At 38.3% G+C, this 12,892-nt stretch overlaps 1 pseudogene; it reads right to left on the bottom strand.

The window, feature by feature from the left end:
* The window catches only part of LOC131834620 (large ribosomal subunit protein uL6-like), a 38,937-nt pseudogene extending 28,852 nt beyond the window's left edge, over positions 1 to 10,085 (bottom strand).
* Positions 10,086 to 12,892: the final 2,807 nt, after the last annotated feature.

The raw sequence follows: 12,892 nt of genomic DNA, 5'->3' as shown, positions 1-12,892 counted from the left end.
CAAAATTGAATCAAAAGAAACCTGGTATAGCTTTATTATTTCTATCAGACAAAATAATTTTAAGTCAAAAAGCATAAAAATAAATATAAAAAGGTCCATCATTTTCAGAGATTTTAATATACCTATTTCAGTAACTGACAAATATAGAAAAAATTAAGATAGAGAAGAGTTGAATAATGGATATACAATAAAGTGATCAAGGTGTTTCACAACTAAATCTCAATTTTTTTAAACAGACATGAAACATTTAAAAAATTGACTACATACTTTGCCCTAAGGTAAGTGTCAAAAACTTGCTGACAATTGGCATTTTACAGGCCATATTATTTGACCACAATAAAATTAATCTAGAGTGGCACCTGGGTGGCTCAGTGGGTTAAGCCTCCACCTTCAGTTGGGGGCGTGATCTCAGGGTCCTGGGATCAAGCCCCGCATCAGGCTCTGCTTGCCAGGAGCCTGTTTCTGCCTCGCCCTACCTCTCTGCCTACTTGTGATCTCTCTCTCTTTCTGTCAAATAAATAAAAGCTTAAAAAATTAATGTACAAAAAAAAATTAATGTAGAAAACTCTAATAAAAAGATTATCTGACAAATAAAAATATCCTGTAGATAGGAAACTAAGAAACTTACTTTTAAATAAGTCATATACCAAAGAAGAAATCATAGATAAAATTAGAAAATATGTAAAACTGGGGACGCCTGGGTGGCTCAGTTGGTTGGGCAGCTGCCTTTGGCTCAGGTCATGATCCCAGCGTCCTGGGATCGAGTCCCACATCGGGCTCCTTGCTCCGCGGGGAGCCTGCTTCTCCCTCTGACTCTGCCTGCCACTCTCTCTGCCTGTGCTTGCGCTCTCTCCCTCTCTCTCTGACAAATAAATAAAATCTTAAAAAAATAAAAAAAGAAAATATGTAAAACTGAATGATAATAAATGCAATGTCTATAAAAACTTATGGGAAATAGCAAAAGCATTATTAGAGGAAAATACATAGCTTTAAGGACTTTTATTAGAAAGGCTGAAAGCTGCTGTTATGCATTTCCATCAAGATGAAGTTAGAAAAGAAAGAACTAAGTAAACCTGAAGAAAGAAGGAAATGTATGATGAAAATAATAGTAGAAATTAGTGAGGTACCAAACAAACATTACTTAGAAAGGACTAACAGAGACAAAAATTGGATCTTTGTTATATGAATAAAATTGATAAACTTATGGCAAGTATGATCAGAAAAAAATGGGAAAAAAAGACAAATAATATTAGAAATGAAAAGGGGGCATAACTTCATTGTTGCAGAAATTAAAATGGTAAGAGGACATTATGAACAGTTTTATTCTAATATGTCAAAAATTTAAAAAGATGAACACATTTCTAGGAAAATGTCATCTATAAAATTGACTCAAAAAGATAGGAAAAATCTTTCATGTCCAGTACAGCTGGGGCTGGTAAACTATGATACATGGGCTAAGTCTAGCCTGAGGTCAGTTGTGTACAGTCTGCAAGCTGAGAATTGTTTTTACATCTGGAAAGAAAAAAAAGAAAAAGGTAAGGAAAAAGAAAAAAAATAAAGAAGATTATGTGACAGAAGACAACATGTACAAGGGTAGTCCTAGCAGTATTGTCCATAGTAGCAGAAAACAGAAGGCCACCTCAATTCCACGAACGGTAGAATGGGCAATATAGACTGTGGGTTAATTGTGTGATAAAATACTGAATTAGAGTAACATCGACCAACATGGGTAAATATCAAAAAGAAAGGTTGAGGGAAAACAAGCCACAAATGAATACATAAAATAGGAGTCCATTATATAGAGTTCAAAATTGAGGCAAAATTGGGCTGTATTATATTTACTGGTATAGTACCATAGGGCCAAACTATAAAGAATAATAGGGAATGAGAACACCATAGTTGAGGAGAATGCTGAAGGGCTGTAACTGGAGACAATTATCTAGGGACTTGTAAAAAAATGGTTGAGAGGGCAAGATTGTTTGCATGATGTATTGCCACTCGATTTTAAAAATACATGCAGAGGGGCGCCTGGGTGGCTCAGTGGGTTAAAGCCTCTGCCTTCGGCTCAGGTCATGAACTCAGGGTCCTGGGATAAAGCCCCGCATCGGGTTCTCTGCTCAGCGGGGAGCCTGCTTCCCTCTCTGCCTACTTATGATTTCTGTCTGTCAAATAAATAAAATCTTAAGAAAAAAATAATAAAAATACATGCAGAGAAGACTGGAAAGAATTATACCAAAATGTTACCATTTGTGTTTGAAGGGTGACTTTCCATCTGATTTCTGTCAATTTTGAATGTGAAATGAAGGCAGCAAGAGCAGAACCAGCGACTTTATTTCTTGTTTTAGTCCATTAACATAATTTTGATCACAAATATTTCCTCATGCTTTATTATTTTTGTTAGCAATATGGATGTTTTTTGCTGCCTTTTTTTTTTTTTTTTTGGTATATTTTAACTTAAAAAAAAAAAAAGAGTATTGTTGGGGGTGCCTGGGTGGCTCAGTGGGTGAAGTTCTGCCTTCAGCTCAGGTTATGATCCCCAGGTCCTGAGATTGAGACCCTGATTGGGCTCCCTGATCAGTGGGAAGTCTGCTTATCCCTTTCTTTCTTTCTTTCCCTCCGCCTCTCCCCTGCTCGTGCTCTCTGTCTCTCTCAAATAAATAAGTAAAATCTTAAAAAAAAAAAAAAGAGTATGTTGTATTTAAAATGATAAACTTTAAAAATAAATTATATTTTTTCCCTTTCCTAAAGGCAAAACAAGCTATCAAAAAGACTTTCAGGACATCCTGATCTGTTTTTATAAGGAAGAAAAAATCACTTTCTCTGTTGCAAGCATGACAGCAACATCATCCCTCAAATGGCACTGACTAGCAAGGAGGGCTGACCTGCTGCATGACAGGGTCAGAGACACGGACATGGCTGCGTAGCCCTAGGGCAGCTGTCGGCACCTGCACCAGTGGGAAAGTCTTGGCTTCGATGTATTTTTAATACCTCTGTCGCTGTTTCCCTACCAATCTTGGCTTCAGCCAGCCATGCTTCTGGGGTAGGCATCTACAATCTGGGAGTCCAGGAGACTAGAAGCACTGCTGTGTCTTCAGTACTCAGAAACAGTACTTGGGACAGGATGAGCATGGGATGGTGCCTGCTGTCCTGTGTCGTGGGAATCTGCAAATCTTGTGAGTTCTGAAAACAAAATATAATATGATGACCTGGAAGAGGAGAGGGCTCTGAACATATGCCCATAGTGAGCTTCCTTCTTGTCCTGTCTAAAGAGAATAATGGAATTGGAAAGCTACATAGATTTTTTCACTATCTACCTTCACAATGTTAATTTTATTCTACATTCTTATTCTCATATAGTAATGGATTTGTTTTTCATCAATAGTAAACTTAGTGCACAAGATAAAGGATCAGTTTTGGTATTTCCTATTTTATAGGGAAAAAAGTGAAGATGATGGATGGATGAATATAAGTTTAGTGATTTTAAGTTGAAAGTTTTAAGCATAGATTTAAGTTTCCAATAAAAAAATAACATGTAATGCTTTTTATTATCTTTTACGGCATATTTAGTAAACCTGACTATTTGCTTTATCTAGTTTGTCTTCTCTGAAAATTGGGTAAAATTTTTGGTTGAGCCAGCTGGTTGTTTGGTGACCTTGCTAAGGACCTGACTAGCAGTTACATTTTCCTGACTTACTTGTTCATGTATAAGACACCAAAGAGACAAGGCCTGCTACTTTGCCTCTGTAGAGAGGACAAATGCACTAGAAAGAAGATAGTTTCTCAAATAAACTACTCGCACAATAAGATTCCTTAAACACATAAACAAAACACAAAACCTGAGCCATAATTCTTGCTGGGATGCATAAATTTGAAGCTGGGATGGAAACAAAACCTCCTGTTTCCCAAAGCAGGTTTTGAAGAAGATTCTTCTTTTGAGCTAACGTGCTAGTGGCCACCTTTGTTCCCTGAGCCTGGATAGAATAAGGCTTCCCTGCTCTAAGCCGTCTATGGTTGTAAAGTCGGGGATTAGAAATAAAAAATTATGATGACTATGATGGAGATTACAACTGATATCAGAATAACCTCAAATTCCTCCCCTTCCTCTCTGCCACGTGGCCCTGGTTAGGTCATCCTGCTGCTGATGACCCAGGAGGCAGAATTGGGACAGCAGGTAATTGTCCTAGGTCACAGGCAGAAGTGACCTAGATCTGCTTGATTCAAAACAGATAGAGCAGAAGATTTCTTCAAGATAAGAAAAGAGACTGGTTCCAAGAAAGAAAGGAAAAAGAACAAATCCACAAGGACTAGATTTGAGGGCAATTACTTGGGGGAATTTGGGAGCGGGGTGAAGAGATGCGCTCTTCAGGCCATGTGAAGCATTGGAAGAAGGAGGGAGTGAGGGATCATTTGAAGTTTTGCAGGATATTATAAGTGTAATGACGTATAATATTATAAGTGTGATGACTTATCCAGCAAATATTGATAAATGCACCTGTTTGCTCTGCTAATCCCTAAATTTAGGGAACTGAGGTGGGAGTAGGAGGGTAAGAAGAATGGAAAGTAGAAGTAGCCTTGTGTTTTTGATCTCTCTCTGCACTGTTAGCCATGTCTTTACCATGTCCTTGATTTCTGAGCAAAGCAAAGCAAAGGGCAAGAAGCTATTATGTTTTCCTCTAATTAACACAGGACTGATGAGATGTTTCTAATGTCAGAGAAATAGATTCAGCTGAGAAGAGCAACAGCATTTTAAGTGACAGGAAGTGACTAGCACCCAGGAGTGAGAAACCCACTCAAAACGCTTGCCTTCTGTCTTTACCTCCATTCGACAGTCAGGTTGGTTGGAAAAGATGAGAATGGAGTGATTGTGATGTCTAGGAGGCTGGACTTATGCCGTGAGCTGTGTTCTGGGATGTTGGAGTCAAGTATTCTTTTTTTTTTTTCTTTAAAGATTTTGTTTATTTATTTGAGAGAGAGAGGGAGAATGAGAGAGAGAGCATGAGATGGAGGAAGGTCAGAGGGAGAAGCAGATTCCCCGCTGAGCAAGGAGCCCGAAGTGGGACTTGTCCTTGGGACTCCAGGATCATGACCTGTCACTCAACCAACCGGACCACCCAGCCGCCCTGGAGTTGAGTATTCTCATTTCACATCCCTTCCTTTAGGACTGTTCTCCTCCTCTCGGCTTCTCCTTGGGTCTATGCCATCATTTCTTTGCTCACATTTTCTTCCAGTGTTTTTATTCTTTGACTTCCTTATCTCTGCATGTACATACTCTCTCTTTTCTCCTTCTTCATCACTTTCTCCTATTCACATTCTCCTGTTCCTTGAAACCCACCCATGCCACTGTTTTTTGCCACCTGATATTCATCAAGATTGATATTTATCAAGACCTGGTATGAGCTATTTGAAAAGGGAGACAATGGAGTGTCTGATTCCATCACTACTCCTTCACTTTCTTCTTTTGACACAGCTAAAAATTCACATTCGTTGCTCCTTACTGAGCTAAGGACTAGATGCTCTGAGTTTCTGCCTGCTGATTGCTCCTTCTGAGGAATGTTATTACAGGCGATTTCTCATGATTTGCCCAACAGCTAATTGGACACAGGACTGATCTAAAGGCACCATCCATGGGCAAGTCAGTGACCTTGAGTGAGCCTGGCAGGAGAACTCTGTCCAGCAAGAATGCTCTTTCTGGATGGTGCCTGACTAACTCATGCAATATCTCTCTGGAGAGAGTTTGAATCAAAGTTACCAGGTAGGTGGAAGCCATTTAAAATGCATATGTACCCAGAAAACAGAAAGCAGGAGCCATGAGGCAGTCGAGGCTAATAGGAAAAGACAGAAAGTCATAGATCAGACAGAAAAATGCTATTGAGACTGAGACAGAGAAGCTGGTAGAGATTGTAACTGAAGGTATTAGAGGAGGGAGCAGGGGCTCTCACTTTTGAGGGTCAGCTGCTTCTCTTTCCAGGAGGTCTAGCACTAAGCTGTTGAGAGTGAAGCAACCACAATATGCATTCCTCTCCCCTGCAACTTGAAAGAACTTCATGTGTATATTACTTCATTTAATCTTAACAATTCCAAAAGGTTCTTCCCATTTTATTGGTGAGACAAAATTCAGAAAAATTACATGGTTTGATTTTGATCCTGTGAAAACCCCCAAATACCTCCTTGTAATGAGATGCTTGCTTCCAATGAAATGCTTCCTTCTACTCAAGAGTAGTAAGGTGGAGTTTTTGAAGCCTACGTTCAAGTAGAAAAACATGAGAATTTTTTCTATTGTAATTCTTTTTTTCTTCAAAATTCTAATGTAACTCTAATGCTTTATTTTCTCCTGCTCCCATCTGCCACTCCCTCTCTTTTCATCTAATTAACTTGTATCACACACAGACTATTTCAACCATGCACTATTTGATGTCCATATTTAAAAGACTCGTTTTGAAAAACCCAACCTGGAGTGTTTATTTTGACACAATCTATAGAACTAAATAATCTGGAAATCCTCAGTCAGGACCACACCTGGTTTGTTTGAGTTAATTAACAATGTAGCCAGGATTATGTATAATTTGTGACCTAAGAAATGAAATTCCCCAATTAGGAACTAAACGGGTGATATAGTTTGTGGGGTCCATTTTGGTTTAATATTCTCATTTATACTGCTTGAGGTTTTCTTTTTTTTAAACTCAAGGCATTAAGAACAAAGGAAATTATTTAAGAACTCAATACTGTATGTAATACAAAGGTCTTATTTAATTAGTATTCCCTCCTCAAGATAAGGCAGATTATTTTCCTATCTATTGATCTATCAGTCTATTCATCCATCTGCCTATCTTCCCATCTCCTTCCCTCCACTCCCCTCCACCTTCTTTATCCCAGGACTAAAAGTCAACTCTGACTACAAGACACACCCACTTTGTTTCCCTTTGGTCTTCACATGCTTTTCACCACTGACACAAAATTTCGGTTCTCCTATGGGCCCTTTTCCTTCCTGATTCGTCTAGTATGATGACATTCTACCATGCCTCAAATAAATTGTCTGCTGTCGCCGCTGCTACTTTCTGTTCTGAGCTCCTGTGCTCTGTGTTGCAAGCCCTGTGCTGGGCTTGGTTTCCTTCATGCTTATTTTGTGCTGAGCACTGTAACCTAAGTATGCACATTCTCTTCAGCCTCGTGAGCTCAGAAAGCAACCCTGAGGCCTCTTTGATTTGGTTGCCAGCCTTTTCGGCTCAGACTCTTCTGTGGTGTTTTACTGTGACTTGTGTTCAATGATTCACATGGATTCTTCTCTTACCATAAAGCGAGGAGCCATTATCCAGTACCTGGGTTTTGGGTGGGGAGGAAATGCCTCCAGGCAGAATGCTTCTGGGCAGACAGTTCTTCAGGAAACTTGGGCATCCAGGTCCATAGTAATTTTCTACCTTCTCCTTTCCACATGTGGCTCAGAGGATTTAAACTGTGCTGAGGCTCCTGTACAGTTGGAGAAAAGCTTCAGACAAATCCTCTGTCTCTGTGTATACTGCATAATGATCCCATTGATGAGACAGAATTATAGAAGAGCTTTTTTTTTTTAAAGATTTTATTTATTTATTTGTCAGAGAGAGAGAGAGAGAAAGCTAATGCACAAGCAGAGGGAGAAGCAAGTCTCCACTGAGCAAGGAGCCCGATGTTGGACTCCATCCCAGGACCCAGGAATCATGATATGAGCCAAAAGCAGAAACTTAACCAACTAAGTCACCCAGGCGTCCCAGTAGAAGAGCTATTAAAGAAAATAATGAAAATAAACAGATTTGGTCCCAAACTGGGCTAGGACATTTGACTCTTTCTTGACTCTTCCCCAAAACTAGATTTTAAAAGGTATCCTTCCATTCCTCAGTCATCAGTCATCACTCCTCAAGGATTTCTGAGGAAAAAAAAAAAAGCTATTTTGGGCTGTCTTTTTTGACTAAGGCCTATTTTTTGTGCAGTGGGGTAGTTTCTGTTTCAGTTTCTGAGGGCTCTGGAGATATTAGGTCTGTTTTAAACTTCACCTGAGGCAGTGTTTATAAACTGCCCAGGGGGGGCAGTTTCATGGGTGTGCAGCCCATGTAGCCACATGGGCCCTTCTACATATTTAGAAGGGCGTCGGTCTTGGTTTAACACTCTGCTATTGCTATCTTGAGATTTCCAATTATTTTTGAATGAGGGGCTCAGATTTTCATTTTGCCCTGGGCTCCACAAATTACATCGCTAGATCCCCTCCCTAGACCATTTGCCTCAGAATTACCTGGTATATGCATATAAATCAGATTCCTAGTATATGAGGACCACTAGGGCTAAGACCTCTGAATCAGCATTTTAAAAAACATCCAATTAATTCTTTCACAAAGTTTGGAAAGCCAGAGAAACACTGGGAGAGAGGAGATATCTGGTTCTTGGGCAGCTTTGCTTGTTGAAAGATTTAAAACAGAATTCTTGGCTTTTATTTCAATGGGGGGAAGAAAAAGAAGCATTCATAATTAAAAATGTTTTATGTAAAATATGTTAGGCAGTTTTGTCTTATTGCCAAGTTAATCATTTGGAAATATGCCTAAATTGTGGATTCTCACATTTTTTGTTCATTCTAGCATTATTTATTTATGTTTATTTTTATTCATCTCCTGTTAAGTCAGGGCAATGCATCCCTTATTTGTTAACTAATTAGACCCGCTAAAGGGAGTAATATTACCCTGATAATAGTTTCAAATAATTTCCTCTAATCCCCTCAACATCCTGACAAATTAGAAAAGATAGAGTCCTCATCCATGACTGGTAGGTTTTTGAGAAGTGCTAGTCGACATTCACGCAGACATATATATTTAGTTTTTATTACAAAATAATTTCAGGATGGGAAACCACGTCCGCTTCACAGACAACTTGACTAGCACATGATAACCCGGCTCTGGAAGGCCAGGCCCTGGATTGAGGATGACTGGACTGTTGTCTTCTTCTGGATCTTTTGGAACTGCAAACATGCAGATAATTAGTGTTTGTTGTGCTAATATTGCAGCATTAAATATTTAATTAGGCTAACTCACCACAGATCCATTAGAAAAAACAGCTTTTCATTACAGTGTCCAGAACACAATTTTAACTAACGCTCTTGTGATGAAAAGTCTACCTGACACCAGAGAGCCCCTGACTCATCTCAGTGCAGTGCTCTTTGAGGTCTGGGCTTGAAATTTCACTCTTTCTGGCCAAAGCAAGCTCAAACTATGACTATGAAGTATTTTGCTAATTCTTACTCTTAGACACTTCCTATCTCAATAGACTGTTTTCACTGACTCCCTGTGTATTTTAAAAGTAATATTTATTACATTTTTTCCTTCTTATGAAAGAGAATTTCATGGCAGAAGACTTATAGGAAAAAAACCTGTGCAATTTTGGGACACATTTTTTGAAATGCCTTTTGAAATTCCATTTCACTGAATCCATTTTACTTAATATTTAGAACTATTTTTAGTATATAGCTTTCATCTTTGATGCAGACATATGAATAAGAATTTGTGGAAGTTAATTACTAAGACGATTAATTTAGACATTTTGCCATTATTGATGTCCTCTCATTGTCTGAGTTTAGACTTAAAATTAAAATCTTTTAGATGGGGGTACCTGGGTGGCTCAGTGGATTAAGCCTCTGCCTTAGGCTCAGGTCATGGTCTCAGGGTCCTGGGATGAAGCCCCAGGAGAATGTGAGAATCCACAATTTAGGCATATTTCCATATTTCCTGCTTCCCCCACCCGCCCTCTGCCTGCCTCTTTGCCTACTTTTGATCTCTGTCTGTCAAATAAATAAATAAAATCTTTAAAAACAAATCTTTTAGGATGGGGTTCATTCTTTTTAAGAATAAAGTTTTTTAAACTGGAACTTTTAATTGTCTTTTGATAAGTAACTTCTTTAAAGAGAAATGACAAAATAAGTCATAGCCCCACAAATTGAACCCTAAAAACAAAGGCTATAAATGACTTTCTGGGAGTCTCACATGCTTCTCTGTTTCCCTCCTTGATTCATTTGCCTCCAAGCTCAGGGCGATGGGCAGCCTCTCAGTCCTGCCGCTCATATCTAGCCTCATCCTTAAAGCAAGCCTCATTCCAGTCTCTCCTAGCATGGCATTCAGGCCTCTGCTCTGCCAGGACATAGGCCAGAGAAACAAATTGAAATGTACTAATTGTCTTGATTGATAAAGTACATCAAACAACTGGACATGAGCCTAAAAGGTACAAAGTTATTGTCCAGTTTACATAGTGAAAATGGCTTAGGTATGTGGTTATTTATAATTTTGTTTGGGCTCTTTCTCTATAAGAGATCTGTCTGATTAATAAAGAATAAATACAAGGTTCTATTAAACAGATTTCATGCAGTTTATAATTATTTGATTCAAAGAGTTAAACACTAGCACGATCTGGGAGAGAGATTTGTGTACTCAGATATTGTGGTATTATTTACAATAGCCAAGAGGTGGAGATAACCCAAATGTCCATCAAGGGATGGAAGATAAAGGAAATGTGATATGTGCATTAAATCAAGTATTATTCAGTCTTAAAAAAGAAGGAAGTCATGTAGGGAGGCCTGGGTGGCTCAGTCAGTTAAGCGTCTGCCTGTGGCTCAGGTCATGATCCCAGGGTCCTGGGATAGAGCCCTACATGGGGCTCCTTGCTCAGCAGGAAGCCTGCTTCTTCTTCTATCTCTGCCTGTCATTCCTGTGTTTGTGCACTCTCCCTCTCTGACAAATAAATAAATAAAATCTTAAAAAAAAAAAAAAGGAAAAAAGGAAGTCATGTCACATGGGTGAGCATTAAGGACATTATGCTTAGTGAAATTAGCCAGTCACAAAAAAGACAGACGATGTTTGATTCCTATTTATATGAGATATCTAGTCAAACTCATAGAAATGGACTAGAGTGGGGGCGCCTGGGTGGCTCAGTAGTTAGGTGTCTGCCTTCGGCTCAGGTCATGATAATGGGGTCCTGGAATCAAGCTCTGCATTGGGTACCCTGCTCAGTGGAGAGCCTGCTTCTCCCTTTTCCACTTCCCCTGCTTGCTGTTCCCTCTCTTGCTGTGTCTCTCTCTGTCAAATAAATAAATAAAATCTTAAAAAAAAAAAAAAAAAACAAATGGACTGGAGTGATGGTTGCCAGGGGCTGGGGTAGGGGAGGGGTGCATGAAAGAGGTGTTCCATGGGTAGAGTTTCTTTCTGCAAGAAGAAAAAGTGCTGGGGATCTGATGCACAACAGTGTGAATACACATAACACTGCTGAACTATACATTTAAAAATGATTAAAACACTAAATTTTTAATGTTTCTTAACCACAACTAAATATTAAAATTTAGAAAATAAAAACTGTATCATGGCTGATTAGCTCAGTTAGTTAGAGCAGGCAATAGAATTTAACCCTGGCCTTAAATAATTTTAATCCAAAATAAACAAGCAATTGTCTTTCTCTGAGCCAGTTGGCTTTCCCTCTGTCGTATGTCTTGATACTCCCTGGCTTAGTCTGGTCACCTCTTTTCTTCATGTTTATCCAATGTTCCAAGGCATTGCTAGTAGGCTGAATGTTTAAATGGTGTACCTTAATGACACCTTTATAAACCTGAAGGATAGCCCATTTGCTAAATATTTCACATTTAGTGTTGTATAACCTGCCAAAAGCACACTATTTAAGTGTAAAATTTGAGAAGAGAAAACACACAACAAAAACTCCTCATTCTCCTTTCATTTATGCTTTCAAATTTTTCCAACAATTGTTTCTGCATTTAAAAAAGTATCTTACATTTATAAGTAACAAAAACTAGTGAACTGAAAGGGGATTTTAGTTGAAATTAACTCTTTTGCTTAAAATGTGCAATAATATTTATTAGGTAAAGTTCATCAAGAGATTGACTATTTTACAACTACAAATGCATTTTCTATTACTAGGTACCGCACTATAATTAGGGGATTGTTTGTGTAGGCTTTCTGTTCACCAACCTAGTACAATTCTTATAATCACTAGAAAGAGGCATTGGGTTAAATGTTTAAAAATTTTTGCCAATGACTAATCCTTGACTTGTCAAATGAAAATAGTTCAAATTCAAGTTGATAAAGTCCAATTACAAAAGTGCTTTGGAGGGGTAACACCAAATCCAATCTATCTAACAGCAAGCTTATTTGGCGCAGCTATATTATTTTGTACTGGTATTACTCGGATTGACTGATCTTTTGTGGTTCTCAGTAGCCATTTATCTTTTATACGAATGAAACAGATTTTTAAAAAACGTATTGAGCCAATTTATTACTTTGAGAAATGTCCAGCTCAATCTTTGTAGGTGATATTAATTTACAGTTCATTGCATTTACATTCCCAATGAATTATTGGGAGACTTCCACCAAAAGTTTTTGCTCAGATTTAGATCATTACTTTTGGCTTAGGAATGTGACTCCATAGAAATTCAGCTATTAACCCCATATGAAATACAGGCTTTTTTTCCCCTTAAAATCTCCTCATGTAGCATATTTCAATGACCTCAGTTATATATTATTGATCTGCCATCCAAGCTAAACTACTGCTGTGTCTAAATCATTGTGTCATTTATTTTATTCTCCCCTTTCAGATCAACAAAATGCAATTAAAGTAAAATTAAAACAAAATGACAGGATAAGAGGAAAAAACTACAAGTGGAAGTGTATTATAATATAGCTCTTTGTTAAGGATTTAGGTATACTGCAGTTACACTGTATTCCCTTCCTGCAAAAACTGAATTTACAATTTTCCTATTACCCTAGACTTAGGCCCGTCTCCCACCACTTGCTACTACTAGGAAGGGATTCCACTGTTTTGAAAAGAATGGAATTTACAGTAGATGTAAACATAAGGTAAATATATCGGGATAATATTTTTT

This window comes from Mustela lutreola, chromosome 6, assembly GCF_030435805.1.
Source record: "Mustela lutreola isolate mMusLut2 chromosome 6, mMusLut2.pri, whole genome shotgun sequence".
NCBI classification, from domain to species: domain Eukaryota; kingdom Metazoa; phylum Chordata; class Mammalia; order Carnivora; family Mustelidae; genus Mustela; species Mustela lutreola.
The sequence above is the reverse complement of the archived record's forward strand: the minus strand, read 5'-3'. Positions and strand labels throughout refer to the sequence as shown.